At 43.5% G+C, this 23431-nt stretch overlaps 1 protein-coding gene and 1 long non-coding RNA gene across 2 annotated transcripts in view; one reads left to right on the top strand and one right to left on the bottom strand.

The window, feature by feature from the left end:
• Window positions 1-23431, bottom strand: part of WWOX (WW domain containing oxidoreductase) — a 977998-nt gene that overhangs the window by 796795 nt on the left and 157772 nt on the right. The window lies entirely within an intron of this gene.
• On the top strand, window positions 16750-20714 carry LOC122234113. The gene is made up of 3 exons (XR_006211854.1): window positions 16750-16829; window positions 18434-18495; window positions 20581-20714. It is a non-coding gene; the product is annotated as an uncharacterized LOC122234113 (long non-coding RNA).

The raw sequence follows: 23431 nt of genomic DNA, 5'->3' as shown, positions 1-23431 counted from the left end.
GATTTACAAAAGTACAACAAAACGCACAACAAATTAAGTTTCCTTGACAACACAAAAGTACCAAAAAATAAAGAAAAGCCTTACTGGCTTTAAAAGGACGTTGGCGGGATCCACAGTATCCAGACGGGAGGAACCTTCCCCATGACCCGGATCCCCCTAAAAAAAAAAACTCTATTTAAAACACAAGAAAAAGATCCAGTACCAAAAGTCATGTGTGAACCTTGACTGACTGCACCCTGAATGAGAACAATGATCTGTGAAAGACATTTTGAGAAGAACCGGGTAGATCTGGGTATGGACTATGTCAGAAATTATTATCAAGTTGATAAGCATGATAGCAGTGATACATAGAAAAAATGCCTTAAGTTTTCAAAGACACCTGGCAAAGTACTTTCGGGTACAATGTGTCAACATCTGCAACTCACGTATATGGGTAGGTGGGCGGGGAGATGGATGAATGGATACAAAGACGGATGGATGGATGGGTAGGGTAGGAAGACGGATGGACTGACAAAACATGGTGAAACATTAGTAACTGCTGAATCTAGGTGGTGGTCATATTACATAGGTTGTTCATTTGCACTGTTATGGTACTGATTACATTTTCTGTGTGGTTGATAATTTTCACCACCAAAAAGTTTTAAAACCTGTTATTTTCACAAGTTCAGTGTTTCAATTAACTTTTAAAAAAAAAATACGTTTTAAGGTTTGTCATACAAAGAAAAGTCCCCATGCGGAAAGGAGGGATAATGTGGGAGTTGCTCCAGTTAATATTGTAGAGAAGGGGGTCTGATTGCTGAGATCTCCAGACTGAGAGCTTTTTTCAGAACATTCCTTGGGGTGCCTGGGTGGCTCAGTTGGTTGAGCGTCCAACTTCAGCTCAGGCCATGATCTCACAGTTTGTGGGTTCGAGCCCCGCGTCAGGCTCTGTGCTGACAGCTCGGAGCCTGGAGCCTGCTTCTGATTCTGTCTGTCTGTCTGTCTGTCTGTCTCTCTCTCTCTGCCCCTCTACTGCTCATGCTCTCCCTCTCTGAAAAATAAATAAACATTAAACAAACATTAAAAAGAAAAAAAAAAAAGAACATTCCTAAAACTCTAGACCTTCATCTCCTTCAGCTAAGTGGTATGGAAACAGGCTCAGAGAGGTTCAATGACTCCCACATGATCACACAGCAAGTTAGTGGCAGGTGAAGAGGCCTGGTGGATGTTAGGGCTCCCCTCTTCAATATGCTGCACCACTGAGCTGACTGACCTTGCCCAATTCACAGTCGATTTTCACAAGGGTAAAGGATGCCTTAACAATTGACTTTATCATTCATGCTTTGTTCTTTGGAAATGATGGTCCTCAGAGCCACGTGCTTTAAATAAGCATTCTCCTCTTTCCCATTCACCCAATAAACTCTTTATCACGCTTACTGTAAAGGGCATTATTCTGGGCACTTGGAAAAAATATATTTCTGCAGCCTGGGGCCCCTGTCCTAGAAACACTAACACCCTACAAGTTATGTGCTAGCATAAAGGACAAATCCCTAAGAGCCATCCCAAAAAGGGTCAACTTCTAAAAATGGTTTCCAATCATTATATCTCAGTGACAGGAGAAAAAATGTTATCTTGATAGTAAAGGATTTAAATTTATTGCATGGCTGAAAATGGTTAGTGAAGTGAAATTATAAAGTAATGAATCATTTCCTAAAAAAGTTGAACTGTTAGTAATGCCACTGCACAAAGATCTGTTTAGAGATGTCAGAAGGAGAAAGAAAGAAAGAAAGAAAGAAAGAAAAGAAAGAAAGAAAGAAAGAAAGAAAGAAAGAAAGAAAGAAAGAAAGAAAGAAAGAAAGTTAGTTATGAAGCCTGCCCAGGAAATTACTCCTAAATGTACACACTTTCTAGATTAAATTACTTTTTCAAAAGGAAAGAAAACTAAACAGACTCCATGATTACTGCTGGAAAAAAATGAAGCTGTCTCTTCATTTCTATCCAGTTCCCTCTGGTTCAAGCTCGGTCCTTCGTCAGCAATTTAATGATCTGTACTTCTCAAAGTTGCTCTCATAGGCAGCCCCCCCAGATGAGCCAGAGGACTGGCCAGGCCTTTCAGATTTCTCTATCTCCTGGGTTCTGGGAGACGGTTCCTGCCTCATCTCGCCACACACCAGCTGGGACCACTTGACCCAAAACTTTAGGCCAAGTCCTTAGAGCGCAACACCGATGACCACCTGGTTGATAAAGAAATGGGATTGGGGCGCCTGGGTGGCTCAGTCGGTTAAGCGTCCGACTCCAGCTCCGGTCATGATCTCACGGTCCGTGAGTTCAAGCCCTGCATCAGGTTCTGTGCTGACAGCTCAGGGCCTGGAGCCTGCTTTGGATTCTGTGTCTCCCTCTCTCTCTGACCCTCCCCCGTTCATGCTCTGTCTCTGTCTCAAAAATAAATAAATGTTAAAAAAAATTAAAAAAAAAAAAAAAAAGAAATGGGATTTCCACTCAACCAACACAGAAGAAACCAGGGCACCGTAAACTGAGTCTGTGTGTCAGTTTGGACTCCCAGGCCCAATCATTCACTCTTCTTCGTTGTTCGTACTACTAAACGTAGGCAATGGGGTTCACTCCATTCAAGCGATCGAGACCAGATGTATACTTAACACTCTCAGGGTCCACAGAGGTGAGGCACCAACAGAGGAAGAATTCACATGAAGAAGGTGGCTTTCACTTTTAAACAACTGTGTCACATAACATGGCCTCTGTCTGCCACCGCCGAGCTTCGCTCTGGCATTCAAAATCCTCCAGAAAAGAGGCTTTCTTTCTAGGAGTCACTCTTCAGGGATCTGAGGACGCTGATAAAGATGTGGCTCCATCCACCCCAGATCTTAAGAGACTCACTGCTTAACCTAATCTCAGAACATTCTCCCAAATGTCTCCTGGGCTCCTAGCAAAGTGGAATGCTGGCTGCAACAGCAACAACAAAATATCTTTTCTTTTATGAACCTTTACCAAAAGGAGGAGGGGGAAGAACGGGAGGAAGAGAAAGGATAAGAAAAGTAAGAACAGTGGCTGTAAGTGTAGCAGTAAGAGAAGCTGATGTTTATTGACTATTTACTATGACCCACAATGTGTCAAATAATTTGCATACATTATCTTGTTCCACTCTCACAATCTACAAGGCAGAGACTATTAATCCCATTTTATAGGTGAGAAAACTGAGGCTCACGAAGATTAAACAAATCCTCTCAGATCACACAGACAGTAAGGGACAGAGCAAGGATTCAGACACAAGTCTATCTGAATCCAGAAACCCTGCAGTCTCATCTGCTCTGCTGCTGGCGGCCTTCCAGGATGTTCTTTTGAGGAAAGACCTCTTCTCATGTCTTAGCTCGGCACCCTGCCTGGGCATTATGGCCCAGCTCTGTAGACCATTAGGGTCCCCCAAGACGGGAGACGTGGCTCCTTCTCCAGAACCCCCACATAAAAGCAAAGACTTTAGAGCAAAGATCTTATGCCTCCTACTGGATTGTAAGAACAGTTTCCAGGACTTTTGTATTCCCCTAGGCATAGACGGGCACCCAGATTATCGACTGGAAATTAATGCCACACCGTGTCAGCCGGATAGCCCATCAATGATGGAGGTATCCAGCCATGGTTTGTGGAAGGACTGAACTTCCTCAGTAGCCAGAAAGCAAAAACAAACTGCATTTGTTCTGTAAACATTTATTCAGTCCATAATACATTCAAGTTCCTTAGACTCCGGCAGCCTGCTTGAAATTGTCAGATCGCCTCTTAGGAGGAAACTAAATGGCATATCTCTTTGGCATCAAATGAAAATCACTTCTTAATAAGGTTCTACAAACGACAGCCTTAAGGTGCTTCTTCCAAACTCTGCACCCGAAGTCGTGGGGGATGCTGTTGCAAGGCTCCCTACGCAATGCCATAATTACCAGAAAATGGAAAAATCCAAGGAACACCGGGGCCGTGGAGCAGGGTTCAGGGACTGAGGGCAACTGTTGATCCATGCAAAGATCAAAGCTGTGCAGAAACCATTCTCGGGTTTACACAGCTGCATGCTCCGTGCGAGAGCCATAAAACAAACACAATCTGGACGGGAGGGAAAGTTCTGTGATTGGGAGCGTGTGGGTGTCAATGACTCCCCAGGACATCACATGAACCAGGCCAGAAAGCCACCTCACTCCGGGGCTAGAAAAAGAACCTGGTACTCTTTTCCAATCCAGGACATATTTTTTATTGGGCTGAAAAAAAAAAATTCAGCATTCTAAAACATAATGAGAAAGAGGGAAGAGAATCATTAGCAAATATGCAAAAAAGTACTTGAGTTTAATAAACATGGCCCAAAAAAAAAAAAAAAAGTGAATTGGTCAAATCTTAATAACCTGGAGATGAGAAACTCCCTGTTCCAGCTTATCTTGTTTAGTTGCTGTGTACAACATCTGAATGGGACCCAGAGCTCTCGAAACTCCTTTAGGTGCATAAATTTCTAAACTAAATAATAACAAAGCCATATGTTACTGCGTTTTTAGATATGAATTGCTGTTCGATGCACAAACACAACAGCAGCTCCCACTATCGTTTGGATTCATTAAAAATAAAATCATCTCATAAGCCAGCAAAGTTGATTTTTATTTATTTTTTTTTTTTTGCACTACAAAACTTTCATATTTCCCCTGTGTGCCAAAGTATAATTTTTTTATGTGGTTGTTCTCAATGTCCTGAACTTGATATACATGTAATATTGGGAAATGAAAATAATATCTATATGTATGTGAATTCCTCATTTTGTGTATTAGAAAACAATATGTTTTGCTCATTAAAGCCGCCAATATAAATGCTATAAACCATGAAATTACCTTTGAGCCCTTCCTGAAATAACCAGTTCACAAACAAATGATCCATGCAAAAAAGGAAAGGGGAGATTACAATAATAAGACTAAGTTACATTTTCATCTCAGGATTTTTTTTTTTAATGTAGGAAAGTATTATTACCGCAAAACCAACATCTGCAGCAGGGACATCCAATTTTACAGGAAACACCAAACAATACAGGTAGCTTGAACAAAATAAGTTCAAGGAAGGGCTTTTTGTATTCTCCAAATGGGATGCCGAACTCATATTTACAACACGTTATCTCAATAAGAGAAACTTACTCGTGGTTTTCCCACTTGGTAGGGCCGATTTAAAAGCAATGATGGCAAAAACATTTTGCTAAAATGACTCTGATGTTCCTCCTGCTTAGAAATTAAGATTCGACCCTGCTGACGACTGACAGAAGGTGTCGATGGCGGGAATCTTCTCCCAGGAGTCAATACGACGATGCTGCGATTAGCAGGGTGCTCGCTCCAGTGTGATCCCCAAACCAGGAACAGCAGCAGCATGTGGGGAACCACTGGGCATGCAGACCCGGGCCCCACCCCAGACGTTCTCAATCAGCACCGCTGTAGGTGAGGCCCCGCGAGCCTGGGGTGTGCTCACGACTGAGAACCGGCCTCGGTCTGAGAACGTCAGTGACCAAAGCCTCAGATAACAACGTCATCCTGCGTGCGGTCTCCAGCGCTTCTTTCTTCTGCAATGGCCTGTCCCTCCCTATCCAGAAAACAACATCTGAGCCAAGTGATTTGCACGTTTCGGTCTGGATTAATCCCTGCCACTCTCTCCCATTCTAGCACACGTAATCTATGAAGCTGTAACGATGACTGCAAGACGACATGGGACTCCTGAATCTCCTCCAGGTGCTGACCACTATCCTGTGGTAGCCCCAAAGAAACTGAGAACCAGGCCAGGGTGATGGCATCTTGGGCAGGGAATGGCCCCCCGCTTCCGAGCAGGACCTATCAAAGGATCTTCTGGAGCATGAGCCCCCCAAGTCAAGGTACCTGTTTCCCATGGGCCAGATCTAGTTCTTGGCTCATTCATTCATTTGTTCATTTAATCACTGAGTCATTCACACAATCATGAAACAAACTTTGATGGAGCTCTCACTTCTTTTTTGTTTTTTTTCCTTTGTTGCTTCATGGGAACACAAAGCTGTGTTAGATCTTTCCAACATTCTCAGAGTGCACAGTCTAGTGGGGAAAATACAGGTAACACAAACAGATGATCTTCACAGAGCGGGGTGAGTATACGATAGAAACCTACACAGGACAGAAAGAATGGAAGGCTGAAGAACTGGTGGTTTTGGCAGGAGGGAGTCAGTCACACACACGCACGCACGCATGCACCAGAACTGAACCTTGAAGAACGATTAGAAACCAGGCAGGCTGGAGAAGGGAGATGGGCGAGTTCCAGGCAGTGGCAGACCATGAGTAGCAGCACTGATGCGTGGCCGGGACTCCCTGATTGAGAGCCCGTGAGGCAAGAAGTCTGCCTCAATGTCTGCATCCCCAACCTGCTGGGCTTGGCACACAGGTGCTGAGTGAGGTCCACACGAGAAGAAACTGAACAAGCGGTAGGGAAGTCATCAGAGGAAGTCAACCCCTGAGGCAGGAAGAAGGTGTGTGGCCCCATTTAAGTGACCTAGACAAGGAGAAAGGGAGGCGGACCAGCCCAGGGCTCAGCAGCAGAGGAATGGAAGTGTGGAAGGCAGGACACCAGTCAGGACTATGTAGGGAGCCTGGTTGCTAAATGTGACTGAAGCCCAAGGAAGGTTCTGAATCACCTTGTAGGAGGGTATGAATGTACTTGGATAAGATCCTGCCAGAATTGGCCAGACCAGGCTGGGGCCAAGAGTACCCAGTCAAAGGCTCCCACCCACTCTATGACCTATTTAATAATCCTGCCACCAGCGTGGGATGGGGAGCAATGTCCACCTGCCTTAGACCTTGAGGAGTAGACAACTAACCCAGAGATCCTAAAACCACGGTAAGGAAGAGGAAGAGAGAAAGGAAGGAAGGGAGGACACACAACCCAACAAAATGGTGCTGGGCTGTCACAGGAGATACACAAGAGAGGAGGGGACCATCTGTCTAGATTTCATTTCTAAAGAAACCTGGGCTCAGTTATAGGAATGGCAAGAGAGGGCGCAAGAGGACAAATCTTCCCTGCCTCCTAAGTACACACTAGAGAGTTCCTCAGGTGACCTGCCAATGTCCTCCTTCTGAATCCTTGCAGCAACACCAAGAAGGGGATGTGAGATGCCCATCTTGCTGCTGAGTTAACCAGTGGCTCAAAGAGGTGAGGTCACTTGCCTAGAGCCACACAGCTGGTAAGCAGACGATGCAAGGATTAGGTTCTGGTCGGACTCCAAAGTCCGGGGCTGGGCCCACCTGAGTCAGACAGAAGAAAGGCTAAGAGACATCAGAGGCTGAAGTGGCTGCCAGGCCACGAACAGGAGACTAGCAAGGAAGGGTGACGATCGAGTGCGCCCACAGGATTGGAGTGGGGTGGGGGTGTGCTCATGAGGCTCTAGAATTTTCTACCTTCTTGGCAGAACAATCTCTGGCCTAAGAATTCTGCACTGGGAACCCTCACCATTCTAACCCATCCGTGAAAACCTTACAAAGTCTTCTGACAAAACGCACGCTCAGCTCGGCAACCGGGGTCTGTCTGAATGCACTTGGCTCTTCTATGAATCCCTCCAAATACTTGAGGGTAAGGGCCGCACATTTCAACCTAATGGAATTTCCTGCCGTATTCTGCAATGCCAGAATTCCTCCATCACAGAAATAAATTTGAGAAGAACTTTTTCCTTCCTTTCTTTCTTTTTTTTATGAAATAGAACATAATCTTTTCAGTAAATCCTAATTTAAAGCATTCTAAGTCCAAAAGATAATTATTTGGACCATATAAATACTGCATGTGGGTGTAATATGGATTGCATGCAGAGACATAAAAAAAAAAAATCACTTGGCTCTGTTATTTTCTTAAAATTGCTGTGTTGTTGCCATTTTTATTGGGTTAATTAAAAGACCATAAAAATCAATCCCAACATGTTTGGAAACAGATTTTCAAATTTTATAAACTGTGTTTGGTGGGCGAGGCCAAAGATAAGAAAATAACAGACTTCCGTGCACTCAGAGCTTTGGTGTGACAGGTCATTGATTCATTCATTCATCCGACCCAAATCCCCTTCTCTGGCCCGGTACTAAAACCCTCGCTGCTCTGGTGGGACAAAGAAAATGAAGGACATCTTGTTTAGATGAGGGGTGGCAAACTTTCTACAAAAAAGCCAGAAAGTAAATATTTTCAGCTGTGAGGGCCACAGTGTCTCTGTAAGCAGGACACGACCCCAACAGCAGGAAAACAGCCCAAGACGATCCCTATGCAAATGGATGTGGCATATTTCAATCAAATTTTATTTGGGGCGCCTGGGGGGCTCAGTCGGTTGAACGTCCGACTTTGGCTCAGGTCACCATCACGCAGTTTGTGAGTTTGAGCCCCGTGTTGGGCTCTGTGCTGACAGCTCGAAGCCTGGAGCCTGCTTCAGATTCTGTGTCTCCTTCTCTCTCTGTTCCTCCCCCACTGGTGCTCTCTCTCACTCTCTCTCAAAAATAAATAAACATTAAAAGAAAAGTATTTACAGACATTATAATTCGAATTTCATATATTTTCATGTGTCAGGAAATACTGTTCTTCTTTTCACTCTTTCTTTCAACCAGTTAAAAATGTAAACATCATCCTCAGTTCGTGCAAAACCCGAGGGTGTCACAGACACTGGTTTATACTGTTACCAGCGTAAGATACCATGGTATGATTGACTCAGTATCTGCAACGAAGATTCTCAGCTGACAAGTCCCAGGGGGCTACCAGTCCAGCATGTCAATCCAAAAGGCATGGCTGAAGCGCAGAAAAAAAGAGGCTCCCTTCCTCAGCTGGTGGCCATCAGACCTCTCTGCTCATTTCAAAGATGGCTCCTTGCCCAGTTCCAAGCAGTGGTCTTTGGTGACTCTCCCGGCTCCCTGGTGGCCTTGGCAATTTGCTCCAAACTTGATAAAGTGCTAATTTTGCTTTTTACAGCCGTTGTGTAACTTTGATAAAAAGCCAAGCCAACAACCCCTTTTGAAAATCTGAAGAAACGTTAGCCCGCAGATTGAAACCTGGGGATCCGAGTAACAACCAGACGGCAATTTTCATGGTCAACTTCTAAAACTGTCCAAACAGCGGTCTCTGACAGAAATAATGAGAAGCCTCTGTGTTATTCCCAGGTCCCCTGTCCTGCCTCAATTGCTGAATGTCAGCCCCAGACAGCTCAGTTATAATGACAGAAACATAACGTAGTTCGTGCAAGTGGCCTTCAGTGGGCAAATGTTCAAGCACATTAAGGTTTTAATATAATTATAATTATAGAACATGTTCAACCAATTAACCACAAATATGCTGTTTATCTGAAAGGCTGCCAACACTGTGAACTGCAGTCAAAATAACATTAGGCTGTGGTCCTTAAGCAAAGAATACACACTGAATCAAAAGAGAGATCAGAAGGAAAAGGCCAAAATAAATATTTTATCTGATATTTTATGAATATTTCCTCAAATGCCAGATTAAAATATGTCATTTCAACTTCCCATATATTTACTTGATGAAATCAGATTAAGTGAGTTCATGACACTGTTGAAAAACATCATAAACCAGAAAGACAGAGAGAGAGAGAGAGAGAGAGAGAGAGAGAGAAGTGTATTTTGTAAATCTTGGCAGTCAAGTTCCCCTAAAGTGAGCGTAAGTATAACGTAAATAAGAAATGGCAATTAGAACAAATCATATTTTTAAGGTATTTAGAAACTTCTCCTTGCTCCTTGTACCTTTCTTAGTTACAGCCACCAAGAGTTTAAGCAAAATTAAACTTTGCCTTAGCAACTAAATACGATAAGCCTTCTCATAACTTTCCTCTAAGAAAGAATTAAAAAAAAAAAGAATCCAGTTGTACGATTTGTATATACACAATTTGTAGTGCTGTAAAAGCATATTTTGAAAAGTGCTCCGTAAATAATTAAGCTATTCCTTTTACCATACTTCCTATATTACAGAAGTCATTTTCCCACCAAGAATCAATAAGTCATCGCTCACACCAGTCATTTTTCTCCATTTAACGGAATGGACGAAAGTCCGACACTGCAAGTTACATTACCTCTGAATTATGTGTGTAATTTAAAATTCAAAGTACTACACTAAGGAGCTTTTTAGACTGACCACTCTACACTCTCGTCATAAATATGGTCCCTTGCAGACCCTTCTGACAGATTTACAGAACAACAGGAGTTTGAAACAGTTAAGCCGTGAGCCCTACAGGAAAAGCCACGCTCGGTAACAATGCCACAGGAACAGTCTCCTTTTCAGAGGAAGCGCAGGGCAAACTGTCATATATCATTCACCAGGAAACGACTCTATGTTTTTAGAGTAATGGTAAAGCCATTCTAGAGCACCTTAACTTTAATTACAAATAAACACGTGGGCAGATATTGACATGTCAGTCTGAAGAGTGCTCCCTAAGTAAATGCCCGTATGATGTTTGTTTGACCAACCCCAAGTCCTCCAAAGAGAGAGAGAGAGAGAGAGAGAGAGAGAGAAAGAGAAAGAGAGAGAGAGAGAGAGAGAGAGAGAGAAATGGAAATGTGTGTGTGTGTGTGTGTGTGTGTGTGTGTGCGCGCGTGTGCGCAGCAACCTCATTTTAAAGACTTAATAGAAGTGACTTTAAATACCTGTAACTGAATTCATGGGCTGATAAGCTTCTGATTATCAATGAGATACAATTACTTCACTCTTCACAAAAATGAAAATAAAGTGACTCCTAAAACTCTCAATGAATATTCTCAAATCTGTGATAGGCTGACTCATGCTGTAGACTCGGAAAACTTGAAGAAAACACCTGTCAAGTAAAGGGCATTTCTCTCCATAGTACACATTATTTTACTCAGTGCCTCCTAAAAAGAACCAGACCCACTCACACCCCCAAGCTAGTACGAAAGAAAATGAGACTCCCCAACACTGTGTTTTTCAAATATTGTTTACGTAGAAAATGCAACAATAGGCTTGATTTGAGAACCGGGATGTATGTATACACTTGGATCTCTTGTGCTTTCTTGGGTTCATAAAACGACCCCTCTACCTTTACGGGAATCTGGGGGTTTCCCTGTCCCCTTCGTTCCGGGACAAGGGAAACCGTTCTTCAGGAAGGCACTATCTTGGATCCCCATGGCAGAAGGTTTCTCAGAACACTTCATCTTAAGAACTGCTGCTCATTCCCAATGCCCAGCAGCCTAACAACCTTTCCCCCCCACCTCTCTTTTTCATTAGTAAGTAATTCTGAGAACTGTATACTTTCCCTGATGTGGAACAATCTTAGACCACTGGAGCCTTACTAAATCACTCTAGGACATGCCTTCTCTGGGTCATCAAAAATCAACTTTCCTGCCTAGGTTTTATTCTTGCCAATTTAGCATTCCCAAGACAAATCACTTAAAAAATGCCTTAAAAATCATTAGCACTCATTTAATCAAGCCTGAAGCGGGGGAAGAAACAGACTGGCAAAGTTTCACTGCCAGCACCAGGTAAAGTTCTCCCCTCCAGCGCTGTGTGCTCCCAGCAAGGCTTCTTCGAGAGCCGCCTTGCACCGCATTTCAGCCAGGACCGTCACTCTCTCTGGCTCCCAGCTGCCACGGCGCCTTGTGTTAACTGAGAATTTGTGAGAAGAGCAGAACCTCCCTGCTGGGTGTTAGTTTTGCATGGCAACACGCAACGATCTCAACTTGTGAGACCCCAAGGATAATTTTTTTCTTCCCATCTCCAGGATGGTATTTTTTTCCTCCCTTCTTATATTTGTTTGGACTTCTTCCCGCTTGAAAAATGTGCCAACGTCCACGCGACTGATGGACGCTTGCGGGTGAAATACCAGATCTCAACACCTATACACCGACAGAGTCTGTAAATTACAATCCAACGCGGTTAGTTCAAATAAAAGGAAATTTCATCTAAGGGAACTGATGCTCTGGGAATTGTCGCTCTCCAAAGAATTATTTCTAGGGAAGTAAGACTCATAAAGGGAGATGTTGCAAATGCATCGGGCTCCTCTAGGATATAAAGGGTCACTATGATTGTTTGGGCAATGCTATCGTGTAGAAGGATGTATTACTCAAGAAAGATGGACAGGACATATATTCTTCTCCTTTGATAAAACAAAATATTGCTCTGTGAACAGGCTTGTTGCTTCCAAACGCATTTTATTAAAACGACCACCAGGACCATAGCTTCACAACAAAAATCAGACCAACCTAGATCCACCTGCTGTGAATAAAGCTAACACGACTTTCATTGCCATAAGGCACTGGCCCTCATCAGACCCTCTCAAACATTTCCCTCAGCCATTCATGCTATGACTCAGTAATAAATTGCACATATATATATATACAAACATACGTATATATGTATGTATGTGTGTGTGTATGTATGTGCATGCATGTGTGTGTGTGTGTGTATGTATATATATATATATATATATATATATATATATATATATATATAAATATATATATATATATACATAAATAATAGGTAATAATAGGTGCTGGTAAAAAAAAAGATAAACTCATAAATAATTCGATGCACTGTCTCCTGCCAACTGACCATGTATCATTCATGTTGCAACTGTCATACTAAATAAAAACTTTAAACTATTTCTTTTTTTTTTTTTTTTTTTTTTCATTAAAAAGCCCAGGCTGTAATTGGAAGCGACCATATGAACTGTCTTGAATGTAGCAGGCTTTCAGAGACGGATTGCTTAAACTTCCTGGTTAAAAAATATTCACCAGGAAAGGCTGACTGACAAAGGAAAAAAGTTAGGTAAGTCTTAGACAATTGTTTTCCTAAAGGGTGTTTCCAAAGCTGCGTCACTATCATAATCTCTAACTAGATAACACCAACCGTGAACAAAAGAGCTTCAGCCCAAACTTAGGGAAGACAGGCTGGGCTGGTTTCTTCAGACTTTTTAAAAATATGCTGTCACTGTAACACTTCTTCTTTTCATGCCTTTTACAGATAATTACTACCCACACGGTCATTAAGATAAAAATAATACAGGAAAAAAAGATTATAAACCTAGTTTAGCGAAACGATCAAACACATCTAATATTATCAAAAAGTATCTAATCTTTTCTTCAAAGACTTGACTTACTGACTCAAAATCAGAGGAGATGGCCCTCCTGGCCTGGTCTCTGCCTTGGCCCCTGTACCTTGACTGAGCCGGTTCCTTGTGAAGCCAATGGAAACAGGGCACTTCGAGCCCTTAAAATGTCTTAGATGCAGAGGAAGAAAGCAGCAACTGTGTGACATCTTATAGAGGACAGCAAATACTGTTGGCTTTGTTTTCAATGGTAACTCGGTTCCTGCTGAACTGAGTCTCTCTCCAGACCAGTGGCGGGTCAAAGTTATGGCTCTTGGTCATGACTCCATGACAAAGGATTCAAAATGAGCTTGGTACCCAGTTACAGATCAGGCTTTAACCACCTGAGCTAACAGTCCTTCCAGCAGACATCGAGGTTTAAGGAGAGTCATATATTGCTCAGGCAATTAGAAATCATTAAGTTTCAAAAGCAAAGAAAAATAGAAAAGCTAAGCTATCTGAAGCATCAGGCCTCATTTGCCAAAGGGGAGAAGTGCGTCTTATTTCATTTTTCCTTGCGAAACGCATCACCAGTTCCCACGTTTCCAAAATCTCTTGTTGTTGTTTTGAACCGCCAAGGTCAAGCCTACCATATTTTGTCCCATTATGTCACCCAGGGGCTGATTCCCACCCAGTGATCAGAAAAATAAGCTGGAGCATGACCCCACTGGGGCAGTGACACAAAAGGATGGGTGTCCAGCATGACAAGGAGCCGTAAGATAAAAGAGACTTTCTAACTTGGAAGAAAGAAAATCGGGAGGTTTTTATTTTTTTTTTCCCTAAATAAAGGAGAAATTAACTATGAAGGTCTTGAGTGGTTATGAAACTAATATACCTTTGGGATAACAGTAGAAACAGCTTAAATTTTTTTCTATGACACTCACATGGTCATATTTAGGGTGGCTTCATTGGTATGAGCAGCAATTAATAAGAAGCCATTCACTGACCCATTTCTGTGTTTTATTTTACTGTTCCCTTACACTTCTAAAAGTCTGCCCATATATATTGCTTATAAATCACACCAAAAATACATCAATTAAAACCACAGTTACATTTTCTTTTCAGGAAGCGGGGGGGTGGGGAAATCAAGTCCTAGAATCTGACTTTCACGTTTTACTTAATTACAAACAAAGACATAACGCGTTATTTTTCTGTATCCACGAGAGGCAGGCAGACTGCAATTTTTATTGCATGTTAAGTTTTCGCTAGATCACAATATTATTAAGCTTTAAATCAGAGGATTGGTTTCTTCAGCTAAGCCTAACAATACGAGAAAGTAAAAGAAAGGGAAAAAAAAAAAAAAAAAAAAAAAAAAAAAAACACCTCATCTGGGGCTGTAATATTTGCTGAAAAAAATCTACTTCAAAACATTAATCAAATTTTTCGCCTACTGGGCAACCATATGGAAGAGCAGCATGTGAATCTCACAAACTTGCTGATCTCCTGTAACTGGGTGCAATTAATTACGCCGGCTGCATCCATCTCTTGGATTTTCGCCTTGTGGAAAAAAAAAAAAAAAAAAGTATTTATCGCAACAGCTTTTACAAAACAAGGGAATGAAAATCACAATTGATTAATGAGCTGAATGGAAATATTTCCGTTAGCAGATTTTTTAAAATGAATAAGGATTAATACCGTGGGTAGAAACGAACACACGTTGTGATCTCCTCGTACTTTCCGGGCCCCCCAAAAAGGTGGCGGGAGCGTGGGCAATGAAGACGCTGAGGAGTGTACCATGCATAATTCACTAGCAGGCTTTGGATCGCAAGTAATAAAGCCTTAAACCAGTGAAGTAATAAAGAGGTTGGCTTTACAAGATACTATCCTGGGAGACAAAAAGCTTGTTCTTTGATTTGAAAACACAGATATTAAATACTCAGTGGGTGAGGAACATCGCAGGCCTGACAAAGAAGGGAAAGGAAAGTGGCCCTTAGAAAAAAAGCAATCTACTTTGTCCTTAGCTATTTAGGCCCCAAGATTGCTACACATATGGTCCAGTTATTGTTTTAAGACCCCTTCATAAAAGCGAGCATCTGAAGGGAAGGAAGGATGGCAACACTGTCCTTACCTGCTGGCTAAAGGGACAAACAGTACATAACGGCTGCATTGTGCCCCACCAGCGCGCAGCTCTCATGCGTTTGCCTTTTCCTAACCGTCAGAACCCGTGACTCCAGCCTTCCGGGAGCCGGCTGCTTGACAGGCACGGGGGTCACCATCCTGCCCTCAGTGGGGGGCCCTGGCCCCAGGCCGGAGGGCCCCAGACCAGCAGCTGCTGCACTCGGTCCCTCTCTAGAACAGCTCTTGGGGTGTAAACCAGCCGTGCATTAATGACATCTCCTTCAAAGCACCCTTACTTCAGGACCATCAGGTCCAATTTCTCTAAACAGCAAACGGCAGAGGAGACCAGTCTCCGTATTTGCCACTTGTTAAATACTTATCTGAAGAAAACAGAGCACATGATAAAGGTAGGTGGAAGGAACATGGAAGCTGAGAGAGATCAAACACTGTAGAGCTTTCACAACCTGTGAAGCAAAGAGCCGCAAAGAAGGACCTTTGCAATTCAACTCTTAGGCCAACCTTTTACTTCACTGCACCTAGTGTATTGAAACTTCCACCAGGAAATTCTACAAGGGGCTTGTTAAAGAGGATTTTTAATAATTTCACTAAGGCCCGCATGACACGTGGGGCCAATATATTTGTTCCTTCGGGACAATCACCTGAAAAATGAAAGCACCCGAGAAAAGAGGAATGAAGTTGTATAAAACGAAGGATAAGTCATGTTTTTAAGTGACCTTATTTCATCTCCAACAACTCATTCCAAATATGGTCTATATTTATGTTAACACAGAAGTTCAGAAATTCTGATGCAGCAGAGGGGGGAAAAAAAAAAAAAAAAACATGTGCACCTTAAAGTAACAAGCAGATCTAGGTGGACAAGAGATTCTGAAGGCCAGCAACAGGGGAACTGAATAGATAACTTAAAAAACTCTTTTATTAAAATCATTCCAGTCGAGAATCAGAAACGCTTTATAATCAAAGAAGCCGCTGTTTTGAAGAAACCATCATCCAGGGAAAAGTAGGAGGAGGTTACCAAGAAAATGTGCTTGGCTTCTTGAAGAGGGGGGAAAAAATCTAATGGGAATTCAGTGGTCCAACTCCTTAAACCAGTGACCCTGCCAATGTATGCCACTCCCCACCACCACCTAGTAGACGACTCGAACACCTCCTACGTGCAATGGTTGTTGGCTTAAAAGTTTAAAGAGCTAACAAAATGTTTTAACGAGATACAAATCTCAGAGATCATTAATCAATATGTTCAATGTTATTTGTGATAATTCATCATGACATGATATTAATGGGTTACTGTACCCTTCAGAGGTGAGATTAATGCAAATGAGCTGCCACAATTAACTTTACTGCTCCCAACTCACAAGAATGGACAGATGATTATAAATGACAACTATATGTCAATTACAATATCCAATAAAGTGAAGCTTAGAGAACAATCCGTCTCCTTTTACTGCTCTTCCTTGACGTAGCTGAATTTAGCTCAACCCACTGTTGTCACAATGTAGCCATTGTTTGGAGGAGAGGTAAGAGGTTTGGCTTGGCTTTCCACCCCCCCCCTTTTTATTTTAATTTTTCAGTTTCTTAAGAAGTGCTTCAAAAATACCCATGTAAATACATTTTCTGAAGGAGGAGAGCCACAGGAAACCAGGAATAAATGCCTCATTCATTCTATGTGAGTTAAAGAAAATTGTATCCATTTTCAAATTGTAGCAGCAAGGCCAGCAAGGAAATCACCTACCCAGCTGTGTATAATATATTTACTCAATTAAGGAAGGAAGACATTAGCACAGCATCCTGAAAAGGCTTGAGTTTCACTAAACAAAAGTTATTAGAGGATCACTCTGTTGAAGTAAACAGGTCGGAAGGTGGAAAAGCGGGTATGAGGCCATTGGCAGAAAGAAAGGTTTAAACTTCTTAAAAGCGTAGACCCACACTTGGGGTGTCCATTAATACCCAGGTACGGACACTGCCTGCAGAGTATTTTGATGCCAAAATCCTTCTTCCTTCCATGGGTAGAGGGCTGAGAGAAGCCTCTCTGGTGCAGACCAGCCTATTACAATGTTGCCTCCTAACCGCAGATGCCCTCACTGGCAGGTGCACCCAGTGGCTCTTGAGTGTTGGCTGCTAAGCCACAACTACCCCCTCCTGCCTCACCTGGGGCTGTGCCCACTAAGCCTCCTTCTCTGGCAGGGGCTGGCTCATCACTGCCTGCCAGCCAGCCAGACCCTTGTCTCAAGCAGCATCCACGCTCCAGCTTCATAGTCCAGAGCTCCGCATGGGCGCGGGTGGAAGCCGGGCCACTCCCCCTGCCCTTTGCCATTTTCCTCACCCCCCTTCTTGAGAAGGCGCAACGTCCCAGATCAACCGAACGAGAAGCCTGCCTTGAGCTCTGCTTCCAGGGAAGGAGCTGCAGTGTGACTTATAGAGGCCCATACTTTGCCAGTCATCGTAAGAAACCACCCTACGCACTCCTTTTCTGAAGCCATACTCAGAAAGGACTTCTTCCTGAGGTCTCCAGAGACCTCTAAAAATAAAATTATAACGCAAGACTGTAAAAGGTTCACAGTCGAGTCTGGAAGCGACTCCTGGGACTGTCCAGGATATAAGCCCATGTTCTGTCTGTGGCCAAAATGGCACTCATTTCTTCATTAGGGAGCTGGGCCTCCCAGACTCCATGTAGGGCCAGGCCATGGGACCAAAGAACCGTATCCTGTGGGTCATAAATGATTCAGGGGTAGCACTTGCCTCAAGCCAGGCCAAACCTATTCTGGCTGCGGCTTTTGTGTGGGGACAGTGAGGGAAATGGCTTCTTGCTGCCGTTGTGGAAGGGCTAGTCCGTATCAGTGGCAAGCTTGATCCCCACTCAGAAAACTCTCTTGGAAGAACACAATTTTTAAAAAAATCAAAATCAAGAGGTTAAAGACGGGGCCCTCATGACATAGTTAAGCTCTGGGACAAGTAGACTCTACACCAGGGGCTGGCGAACAGACCACTGAGCCGAATCTGGACCTCAGCCCCATGTTTTCAAACAGCCCAGTGTCTAAAAATACATGTTTAAATGGCTGAAGAAAGAAAGAATAGATTTTAACACGTGAAATATTACATGAAATCCAAAGCCTGGTTTCCATAAGTAAAGTTTTATTGGAGCATGGCCACACCTGCTGGTTTACCCATCGTCGTTGTGGCTTTTCTTGCTACAGAGGAAGAGGTGAGTATTGTGACAAGAGACCACATGGCCCACAGTGCCAAAAATATTTATTATCTGTCCTATTACAGAGAAAACTTGCTGACTTTGGCAGAAAACTTTACATTCATGAGCCGATAATGACCCTTTCCAGGTAAGCTAGTTTGAACTCAGACTCTTTCAAGCACAAGGAGAGCATCCTGATTAACTATTCGTAGCCCCTCCCTCGAACCCAGACCCCTCTGCCCCCCCAGTCTGTTGGGGATCCCCAATATAAAGAATCAATATACAGACCAACTGACTGGTTGTTTCTCTCACCTCATCCTTAGAGGTTATTGCATTTTTTTTTTCACTGAATGTCACAAAGTATTGAAATGTTCACCTTAACACATGCAAAATACAGAAAATCAACCATTCCAACTCATGGGAAATTCTAAGCCAAACAATGAAATATAAAGTAGATTAAAGGTGGGGAAATAAACTTTTTTTTTAAGGAAAGCATTTTATTTTTAAAGTTTATTTATATGTTTTTTAAGAGAGAGAGAGAGAGTGCGCGCGCACGAGCGAGCAGGGAAGAGGCAGAGAGAGAGGGAGACAGAGAATTCCAAGCAGGCTCCCCACTGTCTGTGCAGAGTCCAACGTGGGGCTCGAACTCACAAACTGGGAAATCATGACCTGAGCCAAAGTGGGAGGCTTAACTGACTGAGCCACCCAGGTGCGCCCAAACTTTTTTTTTTTTCCATGTACTTGAAGAACATACTGAATCAGAGAGGAAATCCCACCACTGCCAAAGTGTGGCCCCCGATGGGGAGAGCCTACCATGGTTAGCCGTAATGGACCGGAACATTCTAGTCACGGCTCAAGAAACTCAGGTGCCTGGTGAAAACACAGTGTGACTTTGATGACTTTTACAGAAGATCGCCACGAGGCGAGATGGGAGTCATCCCCTTCATTTCCGGTTTCCTGTGTTCCATCAGGAGATAGTTGCAGGTTGGAGTGTCTCTTCCCTCTTCCTGGCTGTGCTCACCTCTGTCTCAGGACAGGAGCAGTGATCACCATGCAAAGAGATGCAGGCTGCCTCCCCAGACCCCCTGCTCCGTCAGCTCAGGCTTGTCAGGAAGGTTAAGGGCCAAGTTATTTTCTTTTGTGAAGACTCAAGGGTATCTCACTTTTATTTTAACAATATGAAGACCACTTTTGTTTCCTCCTGTAACCAATCTGCTACACTAGATCCTAATAGCTCTATTACATTTTCCATACATTCTCCTGGCACGGGGCATAAACAGGCAAGACAGCACCGGATAAATCACGGCCAGCAGCAAAGACATTCTCTCTAGGGAATGAAGGCTCCCATTTAGCATCTTAACTCACTCCCTTTTTTGGAAACACCGAGTCACAAACGAGTCTCTCAAACCGAAGAAATTGAAATTGATTTCTTAGGGTAATAATTAACCTTGGAAAATAACTACGAAAGGTTGCTTATTAATTATTTTTTGTAATATACTTTGGGAATATTTCCTTTTTTTTCATAAAAGATGGAGACAAAAGTAGACACATTTTATGATCATATAAAATGTTATTGGATTCCTATTTTATGGGAGAATGAAACTCACTTAATTTGCAAAATGCTCGATATGAGAGGGCAGGGCTCTCCCCCCCCCCAACCTCCCCCCACACACACATAGCTTCTTCAAGACCCTTAAATACATCTTTTTTAAAACAACACAATCCTTCTGTTACTTATTTTTCAACACCTAACTGCAGTAGAGTTTTTAATACATTTGTCCCTATTTAAGTCTCCCACTGTTTTTTCTACTTATTCAAAAAAGAAAGTCTTTTTCATCAGAATTGCTTACAGGGCACTCTGGTGACGCCCTCATTCTCTCCTCAGGATGGAAACAGGAACGGTCACTAAGAAACTTGTTACTATCCCAAGTAACGAAAACATGGGAGCTAGCATGATACTATAGATACAGAGATGGATACTATATATACAGAGGTGGATACTATATACACAGGGTTGGATACGATATACACAGAGGTGGATAGTATATATACAGAGGTGGATACTATATATACAGGGGTGGATATAATATATAGAGGGGTGGATACTATACATACAGAGGTGGATACCATGGATACAGAGATGGACTTACGTCCTGCAAGCAATTTAATACACACACACACACACACACACACACACACAGAAACTGCCAAGACGATTCTTTTTTTCCTTTAGTCACCTGCAAAGTCCTCTAATGTAATCACAAACTCATCAAGGTACAAGTTAAATCATGTAATAGACATTGCCCCAGATACTACACGTCTGTTGGATCACCAGGGGAGAACTCCAAACATTAACAGGCTAAGAAATGTCCCCCAAAGATGTAAGAGGTAAGATTATTCAAGGTGTCTTACTTTTCCCTTCCTTTGGTGGTTGAAAACATTTTATTCTGCACTGTTTGCGGGGAGGGGGTGTTTTGTTTTCTCCAAAGAGACAGACAAACACAAAAACAATTGCGTGGAATCAAGTTTTGCGAACATCACAGAACCGCTTCTTGAAGCATTCCAAATATACGTTTTTGCTAATTAATTAACAAATTCAAGCTGGTTAAATAAAACCTTCTTCCAACACCTCCTATTTAATTGCAGTTTGGCACCAACAAATATATATCAAAATTATAGTATTTCCCCTGACAGGAAGCTCCTTCCTTCCACACACTATTATGACTCTCTGCAGAGTAAGCCAGAATTGCTGACAACCTTGAACACTGCGACAACAATATTACTATACTTGGCAAAGAAGTGCCCTTGCGGCGAGAGAAAAGCTGTAATTTTGACTGTCACTTCACATTACACTAGATATTATTTCACTGTATACACATGCACACACTCACAAACTCTTAATAGACTACAGTTTTCGCGCTGTCTGCCTTTCCAATATAAATGGCAATATAACACCAGCGCACCGCCAATGGGATCCCGGCGAGAAACAAATGGTTTGCATTATGGAAACATCGTCAGAGGATGCCTTTGAAGGCATATTTCATTCCTTTGTCCCCTACTCACGCCGGGTACACCCCAGCATCAACTTCGTAAGCTAATTGCTTTGATTATCAAAAGAATTTCAATTTTTTTTTTTTAACCTCTGTAGAGGACAAGGTTATCAGTAACAAATCCTAGGCTTGAAAATCCCCATGACATGTGGCCAAGGAGGCACCACATGATTCTTAACGTTTTGGACACTCTTCAAGTCTGATGCCTGATTTGGAGAATTTCCAGATTTCAAAATGCACCCTTCCCGTGCATTCATTCTGCTTTTCTCTCGGCAGGGAGGAGTCTGTTAAGGGGCAGCGACCACTGGCCACGTCGCTGCTGAACCAAACTGGCACACGCACAGCGGCCCCCACAAATCCCGCAAACTCTACACACCGTCCCTAGCAGAGAGCAGAGAGTGTCTCTGCAGAGAACTGAGTGCAACATATGCTTCCTCCCCTCTAAGCTCACGCTGAAGCAGATTGGGCCGGGCTCCCTACTGGGCCCTGCCTCCACCCCCAGCTTTGATTTACAAGATGGTAAGGTGACATTCCCTCTATCTGTCCGGGGCAAGAAATTCTGTGATGTCAGTGGGAGCTGCAAGTGGACACCTCCCCAGAACCCAGAGCAGAGGTCAGGAGGACTGAAGAGGTGGAGGAACGTGCAACGTGCCCCAAGGGGAGATGCTAGACACGGTGGGGAGCTGGGGAAGGGCATGGCTCTGGACCTCGCCTTTAGGAAGGGGTCCGCCCCTCCTATGCCCCTGGGAGGAGAGCCACGGAAAGCCCGGGCAGCCAGGCTGTCCGACAAGGAGACAGGAGCTTCTTTCTGTACTTAATCGCTGCCGGCTGCCCCCACCCCACTCCGCTGTTCTTTTCTACCTTCAGATCAGTATTTCCAAATATTTAAATAAGATATAAACTCAACTGCACTGAATCGAGGGGAAGCAACAGCCAACTCTGCCCTCCATCGAGGGAACGCACCCGAAACTTCACCGTGTCTGCTGACCACACCAAATTTAACAAGGTTCGCAAATGAACTGGAGTAAGTTTCCCACAGTGACACATTAATAATAAGTTCCTTATCCCATCTATCCCAAGCCATGAATATGTAATGTTATAAAATGAGTCCTTTTCACACAACAGAACCTCAGACGTGAATAAATAAAAACTATCCATCACAAGCCTGTGAAAAATTAATGAGAGTTCGGAGACGCGAGGAAAAATGGGGACTGAGGAGCGATGGCCCAGTTCATAAAAGCCTCCCTAACTTTCGGGTGGTAAATATCCTCGCCCCCGCCCCTCGTGCACTGCCAGGTGAGGGCACAGGACAGTGACGGTCCACCCCACCCGCTGGGGTCTACTCAGCATCTGAGGACTTGGCTGCAGCACGTCACCGCTAGGGTCACGGCCACACACGCTTGACTCCCATATTCTGACGGTGACCCCACCCACAGGGGCAGGGCCCGGGCCTCTTGATCGAATTATTTATAGTTCACGACCAACCTGCTTCCAGAAGGATCTGAGGTTGCTCACGGCCGTTAGGAGAACGGAAAAGCAGTGGGCTGCTGTAGGCACAGCTAAATGCTGGGAGACGGGAAAAGCCCTGATTTGTCCGTCTTTCCTACGAGTTGCTAGGGACACGTGGCACTTGTCATTTGCATTGTCATTAGCAGCACCATCAATGCCACTCACTGGCGATGTGCCCTCAGCCACGGCTGTGTTGGTGCCATGCATAGATGAGCCCTCAATCTCTCAGTCTTACTCCATTTGACTGACTAGGAGACTGAGTCTGGGATTAAGGAACTGAACTTCCCCATAATCGGAGAGCTGGTGGGGATCACACTCAAAGAAAGGGGGTTCTCACCCGGGGCTACTCATTACCACTCACGCGATCAGGTGTCCTGATACCGCTTCCATAACCTCTCATACCCACTGAAGGGCCTTTGATGGACAAACCATTGGGGGTGAATGTCTTTTTCACTGGATTTTTCTGGGGCTGGAAGTGTTGTATCGAGGGACAATCGCCATAAGCAAGATTCCACAATGAACCGA

This window comes from Panthera tigris, chromosome E2 (genome assembly GCF_018350195.1).
Source record: "Panthera tigris isolate Pti1 chromosome E2, P.tigris_Pti1_mat1.1, whole genome shotgun sequence".
Classification (NCBI taxonomy): domain Eukaryota; kingdom Metazoa; phylum Chordata; class Mammalia; order Carnivora; family Felidae; genus Panthera; species Panthera tigris.
Note: the sequence above shows the minus strand (reverse complement) of the source record. Positions and strands in the feature narration are given on the sequence as shown.